The 20,564-nt window shown below is 40.3% G+C and overlaps 1 protein-coding gene across 4 annotated transcripts in view; it reads left to right on the top strand.

The window, feature by feature from the left end:
• LOC129729467 (uncharacterized) overlaps positions 1-20,564 on the top strand; it is a 502,529-nt gene that overhangs the window by 336,034 nt on the left and 145,931 nt on the right. For all 4 annotated transcript variants that reach the window (XM_055688058.1, XM_055688057.1, XM_055688056.1 and 1 more), the window contains exon 3: positions 15,757-15,793. The gene's annotated coding sequence lies outside the window, so the exon portion shown is untranslated. The remainder of the gene's footprint in view (positions 1-15,756; positions 15,794-20,564) is intronic.

Here is a 20,564-nt window from a genome sequence, read left to right as displayed (position 1 = left end):
CTGCTAATCGAGGAGGATCGGTATCGGGATCAATCGGGATCAATCGGGAGGCGCAACGATCACTTCGGGAGAAAAACATCGCCGCTTGGACTCACTCCACCTTGGCCCACTTTCGGATCAGCAGCAGTCATCACTCCCATTTCGAACTTCAACAAGAGCGGCTCAGGAAGACCGCCAGGAATTTATAACTCATCCTTATATTAAATTAGCAGTTATAAATATAATTATAAAATACACTTTCACTGTTTAATGAATAAAAATAGTGCGTTTAAGTAATTCGCGGAATAGAACAAGGTGTTAGTTTCCTTATTCATTGCAACCATCCAAAGAGGCGGATTGAGTTGCAAGGCATTCGGCGTGGTCCACGGCTGGACACAATTGGTAAAGTTATTTCGAGTGCGAGCGCAATCTCTGGTTAGGCCGCTAACGCGGTAATAACGCAAGCCCAGCATCCCTATCTCGTGTTGGACTGGAGGTAAATCCAACAGAGTCCATTGATTGACAGCTTTCCTATATCTTTATAGATCGATTTGTAAATTTGTCGATTTGTCTTTTCAAATGTTAGTACAGATGAACTTCCGAAAAACAAAGGCAAAGTTGCTAAGGGTAGTAAGGTCTACACACCCACTAAGGTTTATTGAATTCGAGAGGGTCATTTGGTCGACTTGGCACGAAATCTGTCAAAAGCCTCAATTCAAAAAAGTTAGAAATAGCAAAAATGTAAAAAAGTAAATACAAACGGAACGAGAAAAAGATTCAAAATATTAGGAGTAGTTGCGTTATCAGTTTTTTTTTGTATTAAAAATGCAATTTTGTTTCAAAAAATAAATAGTTATAAATCATTTCAAGCATTGCTCATCGCCAGCCACCAGACTTTGTCCCATCTTTCTGGCTGAGCTGAATATCGTTACGATAAAAGTGTGCGTCTTTTGAAGCTATTCACAAATCAAGCCATTTTTCGATGTCTTCATATGAGCAGAACTGCCGATCAGCCAGATCATGTGCCATCGAACGGTACAAGTGTTAATCGGATGGCGCAATAGCAGGTTAAAATGGCGAGTGAAGTAAGACTTCCCATTTGAGCATTTCTATGTAAGTTTTAACCATTTTGGCAGTTTGAGGCCGAGCGTGATCATGCAGTAGGATCACTTTTGACGTAGAATACGTCTTACTTTGATAGGGTTCCATTCCAAAATATCGAAAATAGAGTGAAACGGCAAAATGAAAGATTTCAAATGCTTACAACTTTGTTATGACTGAACGGATTTCAGTCATTGATATCTTTTTGGAAAGCTTGCTTCCCAAGCTGATCTCGAGGTACGATGATGGCCTAACAAACCAGTTGTCGTAGGTTCGAATCTTGACCCGGGAAAACTGTTAGTGTCAGTAAGATCGTAGCGCTAGCCCCGCACTGTACACTTAACGGTTGGCTGCGAAGGCTGTGTATGGTAAACGGAAGGTTCTGTTCCAAATCGGAATGTAGTACCAAGGCTTTGCTTTGCTTATCTTTTTAGATAGAGAACAAATCTCTAGTTTGTAAAAACAATTTTTGAAACATTTTTTCTTGGTTAAAACAATTCAAAATTGAAGTAATCCAAGCACTTCCCCAGCACAACCGACACTAAAGCGTAGCGTAGCGTGAGCACAGTATATTTCGTAGTTTGCAGACTGTTGACTAACGCTTTCACTCGGATTCTCTGAGGTAAACATTGTGTAACATTTCAATCCATCTGAGATGAAGTAGACCCGATAGTCATCATTGTTGGCCACGCAAATCTTTACTGTAGCTTGGGGATATTAGAAAGGATATTGCTGATGTAATACTTACTTAATGAGAGGCCACCGACAGTGACACCAATCACTACCTTTCTTCCCCAGCACAGCCGACACTAAAGTTTATAAATAATTTGATACGTCCACCGGAAGTCTGACTGACATTAGTCATACATAAAAGCTAACATGCAACAATTTAGTTTCTCTTGTCAATCTGATTACGGTTGCAAAAGGATGATTTACTGCAAACCGGATCGATCAGTAGCATGCAGACCTCTTTAGTGCATCGAAATAATTCAATTGAGGTTATCACTATTTTTTTACCATTCGCCAGAACGTTGCTAATAGTGATAAAAATTTTGGAACCTCGCCCTTCTTTTTAGTTTCCATTTTTCAATCGCAGACGGTAAAAAACTCAAGAAACAACGTCATATTGTAGTCATCACAAACAACAAATCCTTCATGCAGTTAGATACGCTATTTAGTTGGTAATACACTACTATTATTTTGTATTGTAATAACTGTTACACAAAATCGCCCTAATTTCTTTTTAAAAAATGATTAAATCGTAAGCTTTCTAATCCACCGGGGCAAAACCCCCCAGATGCAGTATAATATGCACGATGCCGAAGCTTCACATGTCACCACTATAGCTCAGCACGCGAAACAATGCTTGAAGTCTCAAAAGTAAACGCTAGAGCAATGAATATATCAGACTGATTAAAGGTTAAAGGGCTAATTCGGCTGTCATTGCATTGCACAGCTCTCCCTGCTTCCCGTACATTCGGTACATAACCCAACAGTAACTGACGACAGCACACACAAACAATGCCAAACGGGCTGTTATATTTCATCTTCTTATGTCTGTAGATTCTTCCACGCTGTCGCAAATGACAGCCAATAATATTCGACACCCTTCGGCACGAATCCGAGTGGGATGTCAGGTGATTATGATTCACGACGGTAAGGCCGATCAAAGAATGGAAGTGAGATGGTGCGAAGCACATTTTTGCTTACGTGGCGGATAATATCAACAATAAAAACACATATGAAACGGTTCGCTTTGTATTCAATATGCCACCGCACAGTGGTCCAATAAAGCAAAAAGTGGAACCTAATTCCATAGCGCCTTTTACCTTCATCCTAGCTTAAAAAGGTCTTCAAAACAATTGTTCGTATGAATGACCCGCATAATTGCAAATTGTCAAAAAGTATGAAAAGTTTACTATACTAAAAATAAAAAAAAATTAACTTTTTTGTGTTAAGAGATAGATGAATAGTTTATTCAACAGAGTTTTAGAAAATTCAGAAATATGAAACTTTGTTGAACAAATAAAAACTCTTTTTTTTGGTACAAAGTTATAAAGTATATAACATAGGACTTACCTAAAAGTTAGTTTTTTGTACTTAACTGTTGTTAGTTGCATTTTACACGAAAATATTGTTCAGAGGAATTGTTAGGGCATACAAAACACACATTTTTGCCAAAGGTCATATATCTCCAGGACTTTTCCTTACAAAGTTATATCATATTTTAGCATATCTTTTCGATAACTTTGAGAACGTATAGGTTAAAAAGGTGCAAGTGGAATCATAATGTCAATACTTTTCTTTGAAGTTAAGCTGAAGTACTATAAACTCCTTTAGGTTCTATTTGTCCCAATCCACCCATATTAGAGTATGGCGAGCATATGTTGCAGTAGATTTTCAGATATCAAAAATATTAACTCTTTTGTGTTAGGAGATAGAGGAATGGTTTATTCGGCAAAGTTTTAGAACGTGCAAAAATATGAAACTTTGCTGAACAAATAAAATTCCTATCTTCATTGGGTACAGAGTTACTGCGTATTTTCTATGAAAGTTACTTAAAAGTTAATTTTTAGCACTTAACTTTTGTTAGCTACATTTTACAAGAAAACGTTGTTCTAAAGAAGCATTTGGGCATACAAAACACACGTTTTTGTTGAAGGCCACACATCTCCAGGGCTTTTCCTTACAAAGTTATAGCATGTTTAAGCTTATTTTTTCGATAACTTCAAGAACGTTTAAAGTAAAAATGGGCAAGTAGAACATGATGTTAATACTTTTTCTCGAAGTTTAGCTCGAGTGCTCAGAACTGTTATAAGTTCCATCTGTCCAAATCCACCTAGTCTTTATTCTATACGTTGTTAAATTTATCGAAAAAATATGCTGAATCAAACTCTAACTTTGTAAGGAAAAGTCCTGGAGATGTGTGGTCTTCAACAAAAAATGTGTGCCGAATAAACCATTCCTCTATCTCTTAACACAAAAAAGTTAAAATTTTTGATATCTGAAAACCTACTGCAACATATGCTCGCCGTACTCTAATATGGGTGGATTGGGACAAATGGAACCTAAAGGATTTTTTAGTACTCCATCTTAACTTCAAAGAAAAGTATTGACATCATGATTCCACTTGCACCTTTTTAACCTATACGTTCTTGAAGTTATAGAAAAAATAAGTTAAAATATGATATTACTTTGTAAGGAAAAGTCCTGGAAATATATGACCTTTGGCAATAATGTGTGTTTTGTGTGCCCTAACAATTCCTCTGAAGAATACTTTCGTGTAAAATGCAACCAACAAAAGTAAAGTATAAAAAACTAACTTTTAGGTAAGTTCCATGTAATATACTTTATAACTTTGTACCGAAAGAAGATAGAATTTTCATTTGTTCAGTAAAGTTTCTTATGTTTGAATCTTCTACAACTTTTCTGAATAAACTATTCTTCTATCTCTTAACACAAAAAGTTTTTTTTTATTTTTAGTATAGTAAACTTTTCATACTTTTTGACAATTTGTGATTATGCGGGTCATTCATACAAACAATTGTTCCGAAGACACTTTCAAGCTAGAATGAAGGTAAAAAGCGCTATGGATGACCAACATTTTCGATGCAATCAAGTATCTAACTTTTTTATCTTTGTAGATAGAAAAAAAAATTGTTCTACAATGTTATAGCTCCAATAATTTTAAGTAACTTTGTAAAAAAAAAGTTTTTCTCTATCTTTGAAAACGACCGATTTTTATTGAAAAAACATATTTTACGCTCTAACTTTTTTGTTTCAAGTTTCATCTCAAAAATGACTTTGAACGACTTTTAGAGCTTTTTAAGAGAAACAATTTGCAACGCTGACATCGTAAATATCTCAATTTTACTAAAAGTTATTAATATTTTTCATCAAAAAATATGCGTTTTTCATTTGTATGTCATTAATTTTGGGGCAAACATAAAAAATATCTCTTGGTCTCATTTTGAAGGGCATACTTGACTCTATAAATGGAGGAGCTATTAGAAATATGTTATTTTTGAGTAAATTCAATTTAAAAACAAGACGAAAATTTCAATAATTTCATAAATTATGCATATAAAAGCACCCAGATTTATTTTTTGGTATTTTTTTTCTTATAACTAGACGTAATTACCTTTTATTTGACCCAAAAAGATCGAAAATCGATCTACTGGTTCAAAAGTCATGAATTTTTTTAAATAAAATACATCGAATATAGCCGTTTTTTATGGTCACCCTATTCCAGAGCTGGTCTCCCTAACAACCCAACGAAACAATACGGGTTTGATTATTTTCAACATAGATGCATCCCTGCGATTTTGAGCACAATTGAAGCACTTTTCGTGACCAACTTCGAAATAGGGTGACCATTAGGGTGGGACAAAAATTAATGTTAGCTCCCATGCACTTTTCGTTTTCCTTATGGGTCCCATAACAACTGTGTAACTTTTCAGATCGATCGGTGAAACGCCCGATTTGCGCCCGATTTTTAAAATTTCCATACGATTTTATATGGGAATATCCACTTTTTCAAAACTTATTCTCTATAAATGTCCAGTTGCCTCTTTTTTTTTTATTCTCGCTTATTTTCCGTCGGTCTAGTTCCGCCACTGTTGTGGCCAATCACCGACGCCCAGGGAGGCGACTCCACACCCAGGACCCTAACTCACGACCCGTTTATTAACGGACCGGCGCCAACGGCTTTACTTCCTCATGCGATGGAAGGCGTGATTCCAGAGATTTTTCGCCTCAGAAAATCTCCCGGTGTCGGCTAGGATTGAATCTAGACCAGGTGGGTTGGTTGTGAGTGGATCACGCCACCACACAACCATCGACACCTATGTCGGCGGTGGGATTCGAACCCAGGCGTCGAGCGTGGTTGGCTGAGACGTTACCAACCACACTAGGCCCCCGATCCAGTTGCCTCTTAAAAATATATGGATACATGATATCTGTAGGAAATTTTCCTGGGAAAAACTCTTCTGAAGACCGTAAGGCGCTACGATGCTTGTAGAAACAGCTATTTAGCCCAAACTGATTGGATGTCTGGCGAACGGCTCACCATTGAATTTTTCCAGCAACACTGCAGTTTAGTTTAGTTAGTTTAATTAGTTATAACATTGTAGAACAAATTTTTCTTCTATCTTCAAAGATAAAAAAGTTAGATACTTGATTGCATCGAAAATGTTGGTCACCCTAATTTTTGATAATTTTTCAATGAGCACTTTATCATATGTAACAACTTTGTAGAAGAAAGTTTTTCTCTAAAACGTTGCTTAAGAGCTCTAGACCCAAATTTCCCCCTAAATTTGGTTTCTGGACCATTGTGCACTGTGCACCGGCCTAGGAAAAAGGAGAAACGAAAAAGTGCGAGTCGATGACAGCCGCAGCCGATCAGCAGGCTGCCAACAGCGCAAGCCAAGCCAACAGGACATCCTCAAAATGACTAGGCTGTCCGAACAAACGAAACTCATGCGCAAGAATGAGCTGTCGTGTGCAACACAAGACAGTTTCGTTGCCTTGTGTAAGCTGTAGCTGTATATGAGCTCTCATGAATGCTTACTCATGAGGCTGTGTAGGTTCACTTGGGATATATAAGTGCAAATACCAGGCAATAAACTTTATAAACTGGCATAAAAATCATACAAAAACACTGCTCAAATCAGAATAAATTTTTGTTTATTTTTTACTGCTTTTTTTTTTTCTTCACATAACATTTATTTGACACGGCACAAATACAATTTAATGTTTAACGGCGCCAATTATATCTGATGACTTAAAAACTAAAGCAAATTTTTTATCCTCGCTGCCGACTACGAGCTGAAATTAAGTCTAACTTAAAACTAGCATGGGATTTCCAATCAGTGTTTTGTTGTTCAATGGTCGTCTGATAATCGTCGAATAGCATGTATGGATTCGTTCTGCTGAGCCACGATGTCGTGAGTTGGGACAGAGGCTCGTAGTCCTTGGGTCCTGGTTCTATTGTGCGGGGTCTGGTTGCTGGTTTTGTGCTTAAGGTTCAAACGTGTTCTTGTCGTTTTGTTGGGTGTAGACGGAGGGGAACGGGACTAGACTGGGGCGTGGATGGATTTCAGGAAAACGTATATAAGGGACATGTAGGATAGGTCACGGCTCGCCAAGACATCACGAACAGGAACAGCCGGCTGTCTACCCTCGGCCTGCAGGGAAGCTATTAATTTAGACCTGGCGTCACGGTGTACAGGGCATGACCAAACCACATGCTCTATGTCGTGATAACCTTCACCACAGGCACAGATACCACTTTCCCCGAGCCCAACACGACGGAGGAGCGCGTCAAATCTATAGTGATTGGACATAAGCCGGGACATCACGCAAATGAAGTCCCGACCTACATCCAACCCCTTGAACCACGGGTTCGTCGATACTTTGGGGATTATGGAATGTAACCACCTTCCCAATTCCCCTCTGGTCCAAGCATTTTGCCAACTGATGATCGTATTCTGACGTACAAGTGCGAAAAATTCATTAAAGGCAATTGGTCTTTCATAAATATCACCGTTTGTTGCGCCCACCTTAGCCAAAGAGTCCGCTTTCTCATTACCCGGTATCGAGCAGTGAGAAGGGACCCACGCTAAGGTAATCTGAGTAGATTTTTCGGATAAAGCACTCAGATGTTCCCGTATTTTCCCCAGGAAATACGGAGAGTGCTTAACATCTTTCATCGATCGGAGAGCCTCAATGGAACTGAGACTGTCCGTAAAGATGAAATAATGGTCCGTGGGCATTTTTTCGATAATCCCTAGGGTGTACTGAATTGCAGCTAATTCTGCGACGTAAACAGAAGCAGGATTATCGAGCTTATGGGAGACGGTTAAATTGTTATTGAAGATACCGAAGCCAGTGGACCCATCAAGAAGTGATCCGTCAGTGTAGTACATATTGTCGCAGTTGATGTTTCGATATTTATTGGAAAAAATTTTAGGGATCTGCTGCACGCGTAAATGATCCGGGATTCCACGAGTTTCTTCTATCATGGATGTATCAAAAAACACAGTAGAATCAGAAGTATTTGATAAGTCGACACGATTTGGAATATTCGAAGAAGGGTTAATATTTTGGGACATGTGATTGAAATACAATGTCATAAAACGGGTTTGAGAATTAAGTTCGATTAACCTTTCAAAATTTTCAATCACGGGACGGTTCAAGACCTCACATTTGATTAGAATACGAGAAGACAGGCTCCAGAAGCGGGTTTTCAATGGTAGTACTCCAGCTAAAACCTCCAAACTCATCGTATGGGTCGACTGCATGCAACCTAAGGCGATACGCAAACAACGATATTGTATTCGCTCCAGTTTGATCAAATGTGTGTTTGCTGCGGAGCGGAAGCAGAAACACCCGTATTCAATAACAGACAATATCGTTGTTTGGTAAAGCCTTATAAGGTCTCCTGGATGGGCTCCCCACCATTGTCCGGTTATTGTACGAAGAAAATTCACTCTTTGTTGACATTTTTTCATCAGATACCTCACGTGACAACCCCAGGTGCCTTTAGAGTCGAACCAGACACCAAGATATTTGTGTACCAAAACCTGAGAAATCGTTTTACCCATTAATTGTGTTTGAAGCTGAGCAGGTTCATGCTTCCTAGAAAAAACTACTATCTCAGTCTTCTCCGGAGAGAATTCGATACCTAGCTGTAAAGCCCAAGCAGACAAATTGTCCAAGGTATCTTGCAATGGTCCTTGCAAATCGGCAGCTTTGGCTCCTGTAACAGAGATTACACTGTCGTCTGCAAGTTGTCTTATCGTGCATGAATTTGCCAGACATTCGTCGATGTCATTTACATAAAAGTTGTAAAGAAGGGGGCTTAAACATGAGCCCTGGGGAAGACCCATGTAGCTAATGCGAAAAGTTGCCAAATCGCCATGCGTAAAATGCATGTGCTTTTCGGACAACAAATTGTGCAAAAAATTGTTCAAAATTGGAGAAAATCCTTGTCGGTGAAGTTTACCCGAAAGAATGTCAATAGAAACGGAATCAAAAGCCCCCTTAATGTCCAAGAACGCAGACGCCATTTGTTCTTTACGAGCATACGCCAGCTGAATATCTGTTGAAAGCAACGCAAGACAATCATTCGTCCCTTTGGCACGGCGGAAGCCAAATTGAGTTTCTGATAGTAGACCATTTGATTCGACCCAGTGGTCTAAACGACGGAGTATCATTTTTTCCATCAATTTCCGGATACAGGATAGCATTGCAATCGGCCTATAAGAGTTGTGATTAGAAGCTGGTTTCCCTGGTTTTTGGATGGCGATCACCTTCACTTGCCTCCAATCCTGCGGTACAATGTTTTGCTCCAGGAACTTATTGAACAAGTTCAACAAGCGCCTCTTGGCATTGCCGGGTAGATTCTTCAACAAGTTGAATTTGATTCTATCTAATCCAGGCGCGTTATTGTTACAGGACAGGAGGGCAACTGAAAGTTCTGCCATCGTAAAAGGTGATTCTATCGCGTCGTGGCCCGGAGACGCATCGCGAACAATATTTTGCTCAGGAACAGAGTCCGGACATACTTTCCTGGCAAAATCAAATATCCACCTACTTGAAGACTCCTCGCTTTCGTTGACCGTTACGCGATTCCGCATTCTTCGGGCTGTGTTCCAAAGAGTGCTCATCGATGTCTCCCTCGACGTCTCGTTCACGAACCGACGCCAATATCCACGTTTCTTTGCTTTAGCCAAGCTTTTAAGCTTGGTATCAAGCTCCGAATACCGTAAATAGTCGCCAGGTATACCTCCCGTCTGGTAGGCCTTAAACGCGTCGGATCTTTGCGTGTAGACATCGGAGCACTCTTGGTCCCACCACGGAGTGGGAGGCCGTTCTTTGATCGTTACGCCGGGATATTTCTTCGTTTGGGCTTGCAACGCGGCGTCGAGAATCAAGCCCGCGAGGAGGTTGTATTCTTCAAGTGGTGAATGATGTTGAATCGACTCGACCGCTTTTGAAATCATTTCCTCGTATAACTTCCAATCGACATTTCGTGTGAGGTCATACGGAATGTCAATTGGTCGCATGCGAGTTGACCCGTTAGTAATTGAAATAAGAATAGGCAGATGGTCGCTACCGTGAGGATCGAGGATTACCTTCCATGTGCAATCCAACCGTAGCGACGTCGAACATAAGGATAGATCCAAAGCGCTTGGGCGCGCTGGAGGTTTCGGGATACGTGTCATTTCACCGTTGTTTAAAATAGTCATGTCGAAGTCATCGCAAAGGTTATAGATTAAAGAGGAGCGGTTATCATTGTATGGGGAACCCCAAGCCACGCCATGAGAGTTGAAGTCTCCCAAAATCAAACGTGGCGAGGGAAGAAGTTCTATTAAATCAAAGAGCAGCCGTTGCCCAACCTGTGCTCTGGGGGGAATATATATTGAGGCAATACAAAGCTCTTTACCTTGTATTGTCATTTGACATGCGACAACTTCGATGCCTGGAATCGAGGGGAGGTTAATACGATAGAAAGAATAGCACTTTTTAATCCCTAAAAGTACTCCTCCATATGGGGTGTCTCGATCAAGGCGAATAATATTAAAATCATGGAAGTTGAGATCAATATTTGAAGTAAGCCAAGTTTCACAAAGGGAAAATGCATCGCATTTGTTTTTATTTATCAAAACTTTAAACGAATCAATTTTTGGTAAAATACTTCTACAATTCCACTGTAAGACAGAGATAGAATCCTTCATATACGCAGTTGAATTAGGCATCGAAGGATACAATCGCTGCAAGGAGAGGCCATTGGGCAGTCAACTGCTTCAAAAATGATCTAACTGTTGGGAGGAATGCTGTAAGAAAAATTTTAATTGGATCGGGTACATTGAAAGTTTCAAAAATCCAGTCCACAATGTCAGAAAATTTCACTAATCCAGAGTTTGTTTCATCAACTGGGAGTGTAAAAGGAGCAACTGGGGTTTTAGATGTTCCTGGCAGTGCTGGGAACTCCTTCTGGGACTTTAAATTTGCCAGCCCAGGAGGAGTTTGCTTCGGTTTTTCCGCAGCACTGTTTGGTTTGTTTGTAACTTTCATTTCACTTTGAGAAATCTTAGGACCTTTTCTGGGAAGTTTAGGAGAGGAAATATTTTTCCTCTTTCTAGACTCCCCAGGATTGGCGTAAGATGCTCCCGCTGGTGAATCGTCAGAATCGGTTTCCTCAGAGGGCAACAGATCGGAGGGGTTCGAAGTAACGGGAGAAGTGGTAACGGTCTTCTTCAGCATGTCAGCGTAGGAACGCTTTGAACGCTCTTTGAGAGACCGTTTTATTTTATCCCTGCGCTGCATGTACACCGCACATGTCGAGAGCTCATGCAGGTTTTCTCCGCAGTGAATACACTTTTCAGCGTTAACACTGCAAGAATCTTCCGCATGAGACTCCCCACACTTGCCACAACGTGCCTTATTGCAGCAGTAGGCGGCTGTATGGCCTAACTGCTTGCAATTCAGGCAGTTCATGACGCGGGGCACGTAGAGCCTCACAGGGAGACGAACCCGGTGGATCGAGACGTGGCTTGGTAGTGCAGACCCGGCGAACGTAACTCGAAACGAGTCTGACGGAGAGTATACTGTTTTGCCACCGATGATCGATGCTGACCGCAATTGCTTGCAGTCGAGCACCTTTACTTCGGGACACGTTTTGTTCTTAAAGCACCCTTTGGCACTTTGCAGTATACACTCGACGGACAGACTCGAATCGGTTATGACACCGTCGATCTCCACGTCTCGTGCGGGTATGTAAACGCGATACTCGCGTGTGAAGAGCTCAGAGCAAGCTATATCGTTGGCCTCTTTCAGGTTACCGACCACGACACGGAGCTTGTTAGGCCGGACCTTGGAAATTTCGGTCACGCCCTTGTACTCCTTCGTCAGGTCTTTAGAAATCTGCAAGAGGTTCAACTTTTTCGATTTCGGTCCTGCCTTTGGCCGAAAATAAACAGTATAGCTGCCCTGGGCTCCGTCTGGGTAAAGCCTGGGGCGAGGGGGGACTGAAGAATGAACAGGGGAGGGGGTAACAGAAGGGTCAGGGTCAGAGGGGTTCGGGGATGGTGGCGCGGGAGGCGAGGGATCTACATCCATCGCGCTATGTTTAGCGCACTAGCGCTGACAAGAACACGTACCTTTTTATTTCTCCCTTCCAGTAAGGTTGGTTGTCCGATCGTTCGAAGTAGCAGCCGTTACAGCCAGCAGCACCAATACAGCAGCACCAAACAGCCACCAGCAGCGAGCCAGGTGTGAGATCACTCCACACAGCGATACGACTCGCTGACACTGATGGCTTCTTCTTTTTCCTCGTTTGTGTCTCGTCCACTGCTGTAGCACAATCCAGCCAGCAGCCAAATCGGCTTACGCACCAGCTGGCAGTCACGATGCGAAACAGTTGCACAAAGGAACGACCTTGAACCCGGATTTATTTCACTCGACCAGGCAAACAATGCCAACACTTGTTCACACGTCTTTTGTTTTATACTCTATCGGACCGATCACCAAACACGTCCAGTACTGATGCGTGTTCGGCACAGAATGATTTTTTACTGCTATTGACCACTATCAAACTTGCGCAGAAGGTTGGTCCTATAAATAGCTAGGGATTCCCAATAGTTTCAGATCTAATCTAATGTTTCCTAATAAATGGACTGGGGCATTTTGCCCAGGGGATGTGTTTTATACATTCTTATCCTAGAAATGCATATTTAAAATTTGCAAGGTAAGCAAATTCAAAATTGCTTCTATAACTTGTTTGAAAAAAGGTTAATTGTAATTTGTACTTGGCAGAAGGAACGAAACAGTTCACTTTGAGCTGGTGTGTTTCGTAATAGCTTTAACTTCGAACCCAGCATATTTGGTACACGGGAGTCTGAACTAGGCTGCTCTGCCGCTTATCCGTAGCCCGTTTGTGTCCTTGGTGCCATCTTAATGATGTACTTGTTGACGGTTGCACAGTTGACGAAAATCTAATGTACTTCTCGCGCAACGTTCGTCGTTATACCTAAAAAACCTAAAAAACCACATCACAGTCCAATCTTCTTTTTACATTCTTTCATAATACCACATCGGCGGCCCCGCCTTCTTGTGGCGTTAGTCCTCTCCGTTGGTATTAGAGACAATGGTACAGGTTTATTCCATCACATCATCATTCATTCGTTTACTGACCTTCGCACGATTCGGTTTTTTTTTATAAAATCGATTTCAGTTCACATTTATTCTTCGTGTTTCTCGTGACTACGTTCCTACCGCGTGAGTGGTAAACGTATGAGATAAAGCAGTGCTAGTTTTAAGGCTACTATCGTCACGATCAGTAGCCGAAAAATAAGAGGTGATACAAGAGTACCTATCAATCTGGCGTCTATAATGTACCTTGCTGCAAAAGTGTTGTAATTGGGCAGAGATGACGAGAAACGAGTTTCTATCTGGCGTCAATAATTGCCCAGGAAATGTTCTCCCGAATATCTAACCTGTTCTGCCTTTGAAGAAAACAGGAAAAAAGCAAATAATTTTCTACTGAGCGTCTTAGTAGAAAGGAATTGAATATTTAGTATAGCTTATGTTTCCATTGAATTCTACTACCAAAAGATCGAATACCTTTTTATACCGACGGTATAAGAGGGTATTCGATCTTTTTGTTGCAGAATTAAATGGAAACATACCCTGTGCTCGAGAAGGCATTATTTGATTTGGCTCTCTAAGCAATAGCAGCAGCATAAAACGGTACCACTTCTGGAGACTGAAAGCTAGTGAACAGAAACATGAAAAATGCCAAAGTAATGATTGGCACGAGTAACACTTAGTCAATTTAGTCACTGTCGATGGGTAAAATATCAATAAATGAAGCAATAAAATAATTACTTTGCACGGTAAAATCAAATCAATATCAAATAATAATAAATATCCAATCAATATAGAATCTAGAACCCGTGCTACAGTGAGCTCTTCAAATTTCAAACTGACGCAAAGTGTTATTAATTTAGTTCGCCAAGTGGGACACGGGAACTGTACAACTATCTTTCGAAAACCTGTGTTGTCAACGGAGTGTTGGTTTGTTCCATACCCTTTTTTGCACACTGCTTGTCGAGCATTTTTCCTTAAATAACTATTTTGCAAATAATGTTGAAAGTTGTATGGAACTGCATAGTTAGTGTACCAGTTTGACAACATAATTTTTTACAGCTAGTACCGCTGCCATCGCAGACTAGAAGTGACACTATAATGAAGAGGTTCGTGACAGGGGCAAAAATGTTCCATCCTATCACTCCCGTCGCAGCGCGCTGTAGGCTCCAACCGCTCGAGCGCTCGAGTTGGTGGAACTTTTACAAATATTTTTCCCAGTGAATATTCATGAGTTAGTAAACTTCTCTCGGCAATTACTACCTCTTCCGTTGCGAGCGTACACTTTCGAGTACACGGGGTTCACAATTCGGGGTGGTCCGCCACGACCTACGACAGTATCCATGACGAAAATTGCTGACTCAAACCTGAAGCCCCTGTATGAACAAATAAACAAGCACTTAGTCAAAAAGTCACCAATAAAAAATGCACACCTCACTTCAGGCACACTGCACGCTAAAAGACAAACTAAACCCTCATGGCGGGGCTTTAGTATTTTACAGTTCTCTCGGTATGAAACGCTAGGGACCTATAGAAGAGGAAGCTCTCCCGGTAGCGTCGTTAGCTTTGAAGTAGCACAGCGTCCAGCGAAATCCTTCGGAACGAGAATATGCAATGCACTAATGCGACTTCCTCGCCAGATCCTGCAGCTCACAAGCTCTCAGCCGAGGGTCGTACGCTGCCAGAATGAAACAGTAAAGCGATCGTAAAAAGTAAACATTTCTACTCATCCATCCACCGTCGTGTGTGCCCTCGACCCTCGTAAATTATGAGACCCGACCGCCACACACGCTTGCTCCATGTGCATCCAGACAACCCGAACGCGAGCTTTGCGACCACGACGCTGAACGTCAACGGCTTCCGTCTTTTTCTCGGATAAAGCTCGCAGTCAGCGTGCAAGCAGTTGAAAACTTCAATTGGGTCCGGTCGAGATCCGCTTCGGGCGATAATCCCACATGAAAGAGACATAAAAATGTAGTTCGCCTTGCGCTCTTCAGGCAGGAAACCCGCAGCCGTAAAAATAACAGTTTTTTTCTACCCCGGGTCAAAGCGAGCCAGAGAAATAATCGTTTGTATAGCTTGGGGGAAGGCTACCCAGCTTGCTTGCTTGCCCCCCTTTCTTGAGCTGGAAGAGAACTGCAGCAGCCAGCCGGTCAGCTGACGGGGATAATCAAGTGATGATGAATGTAAACCCGAACGAAATGGGCTGTGGTTAATTAAGTTCGCTTCGTGAGGGGACTTTCACTACAGCTTTATCAAGAACAAGATGGACCTGGGAGGGGACAGAAATTAAACAAGAAGCAAAACCGATTAGGGTTTTAATCTTGTGAAGAAATTAAATAATAAATTACAAATTCAGGGTATTTTTCACGGATGGATAAATTTTTGATTCTCAAAATTAATTTTTCAAAATGGAGTGTGTATTTTTTATATATTTTAATTAAAGTATTGTGGAATAGACACGTTTTATAGTTGTTTATTTTGTAACTAGTTTTGTAACTAACACAAAATCATTCTTTCTTCCAGATAATGCACTCTGAGGACAATACAAATGGTTCTATAGGTGAGTATTTCTTTTATCAAAAAATCAACCGACTCGCTGTGCTGCTTCCTACATTTCATCCTTGTGACATCTCTTCACGACTTCAATTACAGTGCGAAACAAAATTTTGCGCTTGATTGCGTGTGCCTTCCAGTTATTACAACAAAGCTTAGGAGATAATCAAGTTAAATCGAAACAATCACACCCAACATGTTGTGACTGTTGTTTCGAAAATTAGGCGTAGGTACCTGTCACGCGGTGTTGAACATTTAAATTTCTGCAAAGCACCTAATGTCAAGTGCACAAATCTCTGCCGGAAGCAGACAGGTCCAGCTTTCTGAACCCGTCTGCAAACGTCAACCGATACGACCAGAATGCGCTGTCAACTGCCTTTGTGAACTACCGAAGAATAACGCTGAATTTCAATTACCCGATTCGCTTCCAGCCAACCCAGCGTAACTTATGTTCAGCTCCCAAAGGGACCGGTACTTCCCAGCACGGGATAAACGCGTGTTTTGGCCCGACCTCCAAAACATCAAATAACACGACGAAAACAAAAGAAATTAAATGGGGTCGAGAGTTATGAAAAGCAAACATAAAAGGAGGAAATGAGAAATAAGAAAGGGATAAATTAATTACGGGATTGACCGAACTTTATGGCTTAATTTAAATCCTTTCCAGAAATAACAAAAGCGGCCACTCCTACAATAAATTAATCAAGCATCCAGCAATGGCTATGTGAATTCCAGTACGAACGGCGTTCGTGCTCCTGTGCTGCGGTTTTGAAAAAAAGCCTAATCAATTTGATTGATGAAAATTCGTAGTGGGTGTAATTATTTAACAATAATTAAAGACCGTGCAGCAGAGAGTCCTGCAAAACATCGTTCGACGAAGAAGGGATAAACTACGGCGAAACACGGCTAATCGATATTCATCGAAAGGTTTAAAATTGATCTCTGTCAATAAAACGCCCCAGAAAATTTCTAAGGATCATTTAGAGGTCACAAATTGAAGCGTACGCACCGACCGCTCGGAAGGAAGCATATGAGTAACGCTACGCAATGGAATTTAAAACGGGTGCAGAAAAACATTTTCCAGCAAGAGCGAATGAGAAAGCTCCTACGGTTCCGGTATTGCAGATTGAACGTGAGCCTTCGAAAAGCAGTTTTCGTCACGTACTGAAACTGTTAACACGTTCTACTTAAAGCCATAATTTTTGGGGACGTTGAAAAGTGTACGAGTACAGAATGGATTGCAAGAGTCTTGTATTGCCGGCGGATTTGATAATAAAATACTGTTAGAAGCCTACCCAATTGTTTTACTTGATACAACTCAATGAAAACCTAATTTGTAGATTCTGAACCGAATCAAACTTAAAAAATATGCTGGCTACACACGAAAAAAAATATAACGAAATATTAAGAAATACTTTGAACGATAACGTGTTCCAAATTTATTAATTAATTGTCCAAAAATCGTTACTAGAAAACTACTAACTTGATCAAAATGACATTAACGACATTGTTGTGGATTACTGAATATTAGAAATATTATTACAGGCAGAAACCACACTGAAAGGAACTCATTGATTTCTAATAAATAAATGAATACACTTGTAAATTTTTTATAGGTACCAAATGAATGCACACTGGTACGAAAGCTCAAAATTGTGAACTTTTTTCATTTACTTTCCAAATACTGGTTTTCTTAACATACTATCTTAAAAAGAAATTTATATGACAATAAATTGACAATAAGTTTTGATCCCGATAGTCGCCGCTAGTTGCGCTGCAAAATAAGACTTTCCAATCTTGCACTTCAGAGGAATGGAGTCTTCAGCAAAGTTGTAAATAATATTGTCACAAAAAACTTTGTGAAAGACACTTTTCTTCTATTATCTTTTTTTTTTTTTTGGAGATGGAAGTTCTAATAATAGACTTAAAACAGAGGCGAATGCCTAATTAGGCAAAGCATCTCTAAAAACAAAACAAACACAAAAAATAGACCTAAAATCCGTTTTTTTTTAATATCTAAAAGCATTTAGAAGGCAACAATGTTCATCATATATTTGTATATCGTCGAAATGCATTACTTTGTAAAACATAAAGAAGATAGGTTCAAAAAAAACCGAGTTATTGCCAAAAAATGAACTCAAAATCATGAATTTTTGAGAGATACTCGCTGTGTGCCAAGTCGAAGACGAGCATCAAGCACCAGGTGAGTGTTAGGCAGCGTTGCAAAGCGAACGAGAAGCAAAACCTTCCTTCTCCTTTTTGCTTGAGAACGAGACAAATTTTACGCTTCTCAAGTCTTTTGCTCGCACGCTTTCTAGATACTCTTTATTCTTCATGCACCCGTCGAAGTAGCTGCTACTGCTGCACCGGCACGCAAAAACTCTTTTGTCTTGATACTAAGCAACTGTAAAAGAGTATGCGAGTTCCTGGTTGCAAGTAGGAGTACTCGACTGAAATTGCTCGACTAGGAAAAGTGCTCGAAAAAATTGGCCCTAAACGAAAATGTTTTTTTTTTTCATCTACTCGGTTTTGCTGCGAGCACCGACAGCCGAAAGTGAGCGAAGAATCTGTAGAGTATCGCATACTGGAACGTGTAGGGTATTGGCCTGCTTTGGTATGTTTTTTACAGCCGACTAGTGCAAAACCAGCCGAAGCAAACCACTACCGAAGTAGTCCGATACAATTGTTTTCGGTTGGTTGTGCTCGCGAGTAGGGAAGTACACGCGAGTAGGAGTGTAAGCGCAAGTGTGTGCATATGATTTCGGGAGCGAATGCGAGCAAGAAAGACAGCGAAAAAGATCGAAAAATAGCTTGAATAGAGAATACTCCAGTGTGTGATATCGGTCGCAACAAGAACCTCACTTGAGGCGATGCATGCTGTTTATGAGCGAGACTACTGTGCGTGCGTTACAAATAGCGAATTTCTTTATTCTCTCGCGTCTTTTTCTTGCATCGTAAATTGCAATATCGTTTTTCTATTCCCGCGTAGATTTCCACGCACCTAGTGGAATAAAGAAATTCGCTATAAGATTACTTTTGCTTGTACCGGCATGTTTTCCTTCAAGACTTCAGTTCTAATAATAATCATGTGAAAAGATGTTGATGATTACGAGTAATTTTTGAGAAAGAGAACAGTTTGTTTCATCGGTGTGGCGTCTTCGGTAAAGTTGTAGATAGTAATTTTGCAGACAATGTGTGCAGCAGGGAAAGCGAAAAATAAGCGAATTGGTAATATGATACAGATTTGGGAAAATATACCGCAAACAGACTGGACTTGAACCCACAATCTCCCGGTCTCCGGCATGGTGTTTTGACCACTTAAACTACGGGGGACGGTAATACTGTTCCACAATCTATATGCGTATAACATCCCCTTGCCAACTTAATGTATTGCTCATCCCTAACTACAGACACTGCTGTGCAAGCGTTATTTATACGACTGACTCTTCTGTGTGCCATGAGACATTTCTTTCAGTCGTATAAATGAGGCTTGTGAAAGCCGTTGTTAAAAATAGAAAGTGAGTTCCAAAAAAGTAATTTTGTCTTTCCGAAAATCATACATCGAAACGCCATCCTAAGCCCATAGAAACATCTGGGCAAAGTTTCAGCCAGATCAAAAATGGTCTATTAAATCGGCTTCCCTTTTTTGAGAACTCCTCATGAATTGGTAATATTGGTAATATCATAGGTCATATGACAAAAAAATGTAATTAGTTCATATAGAACAAATGACCAAAAATCGGGAGAAGAAGTAAAAAAAGTTGATAAAAAAGCAATCAAGCTACGTGGCCATATTTTGATCAATTGTTATACCCCTACCATCCATGGTATTTTGGTCAAGCGCCTATCCTCTCCGGTTTTAATCACGTGATCTTTTCATTTTGCGAAAAATGAACCTAACACATACAGAAAATTCTACATTTCGATGAAAAGAAATTTGTTCAGAATTACTATTGTAATTTCAAATCAAACATAATAAATACGAAGTAAATTCAAAATTCAAATGATTTTTTCTCAAGCGCAAGTTAATGATTTCCAGTGTATGTAAAATGGGCCGGCAATACATTTACTAAACGAAATGTGGAGTCTGAGAATATTGAAAAGACTGGTAGGTTGAGAGAAAGAGTAACCTAAATCGATGGCTGTCATGTGTTTGCGTTGTAGTAGGGATATGGATGCGGGTGAAAATTGAATAGAGAGAATTAAAGAGCATAGAAAATAAAGTGTTTTCCTGCTATTATTAGCGATACTGCTTACCGTTCAACGCACGTGCCGTTTGAATCAATATTTGCGTAGTTCAGTCAATTATCGATTCGAAAACAGTATCCGAGTTTTTGTTTACCGCATGACATAAACAGTAAGATGCTAATGGAAAACGACTTTTCTAAATTCGCTCAGCGGTAGGGCTCAAACGTTCCATCTTGTCGGAAAAAAATACAATGAAAAATTTCAGCCTATTTGTGCAGCAACTTCTTTTCCAGACCCTGGTATAATCACAAAATTCCATTCCCATAAACAGACAGACATGCGATGCATAGTTCGAAATAGAAAATTTTCTCGACATTTCTTCGATCAAATGAAGTGCAGATACCAGACACCTGGTTCCCTATGGGGAACAACGACGGCAGTAAAACAAGTAGGCAACTGCAAAAAAGTAGCGATAAAGTTTTCCTTTCTTAGTAAGGCTGATACAAATTTCGAATTCTTTTTATGTCCAAGGTTATCAAAGTTAGCAAAGGGGGTGGCAAAAAATAAATAACACCGAGACGAAAAAAAAA

The sequence above is a fragment of the Wyeomyia smithii genome, chromosome 3 (genome assembly GCF_029784165.1).
Source record: "Wyeomyia smithii strain HCP4-BCI-WySm-NY-G18 chromosome 3, ASM2978416v1, whole genome shotgun sequence".
Taxonomy (NCBI): Eukaryota; Metazoa; Arthropoda; class Insecta; order Diptera; family Culicidae; genus Wyeomyia; species Wyeomyia smithii.
This window is presented reverse-complemented; position numbering and strand designations above follow the sequence as displayed.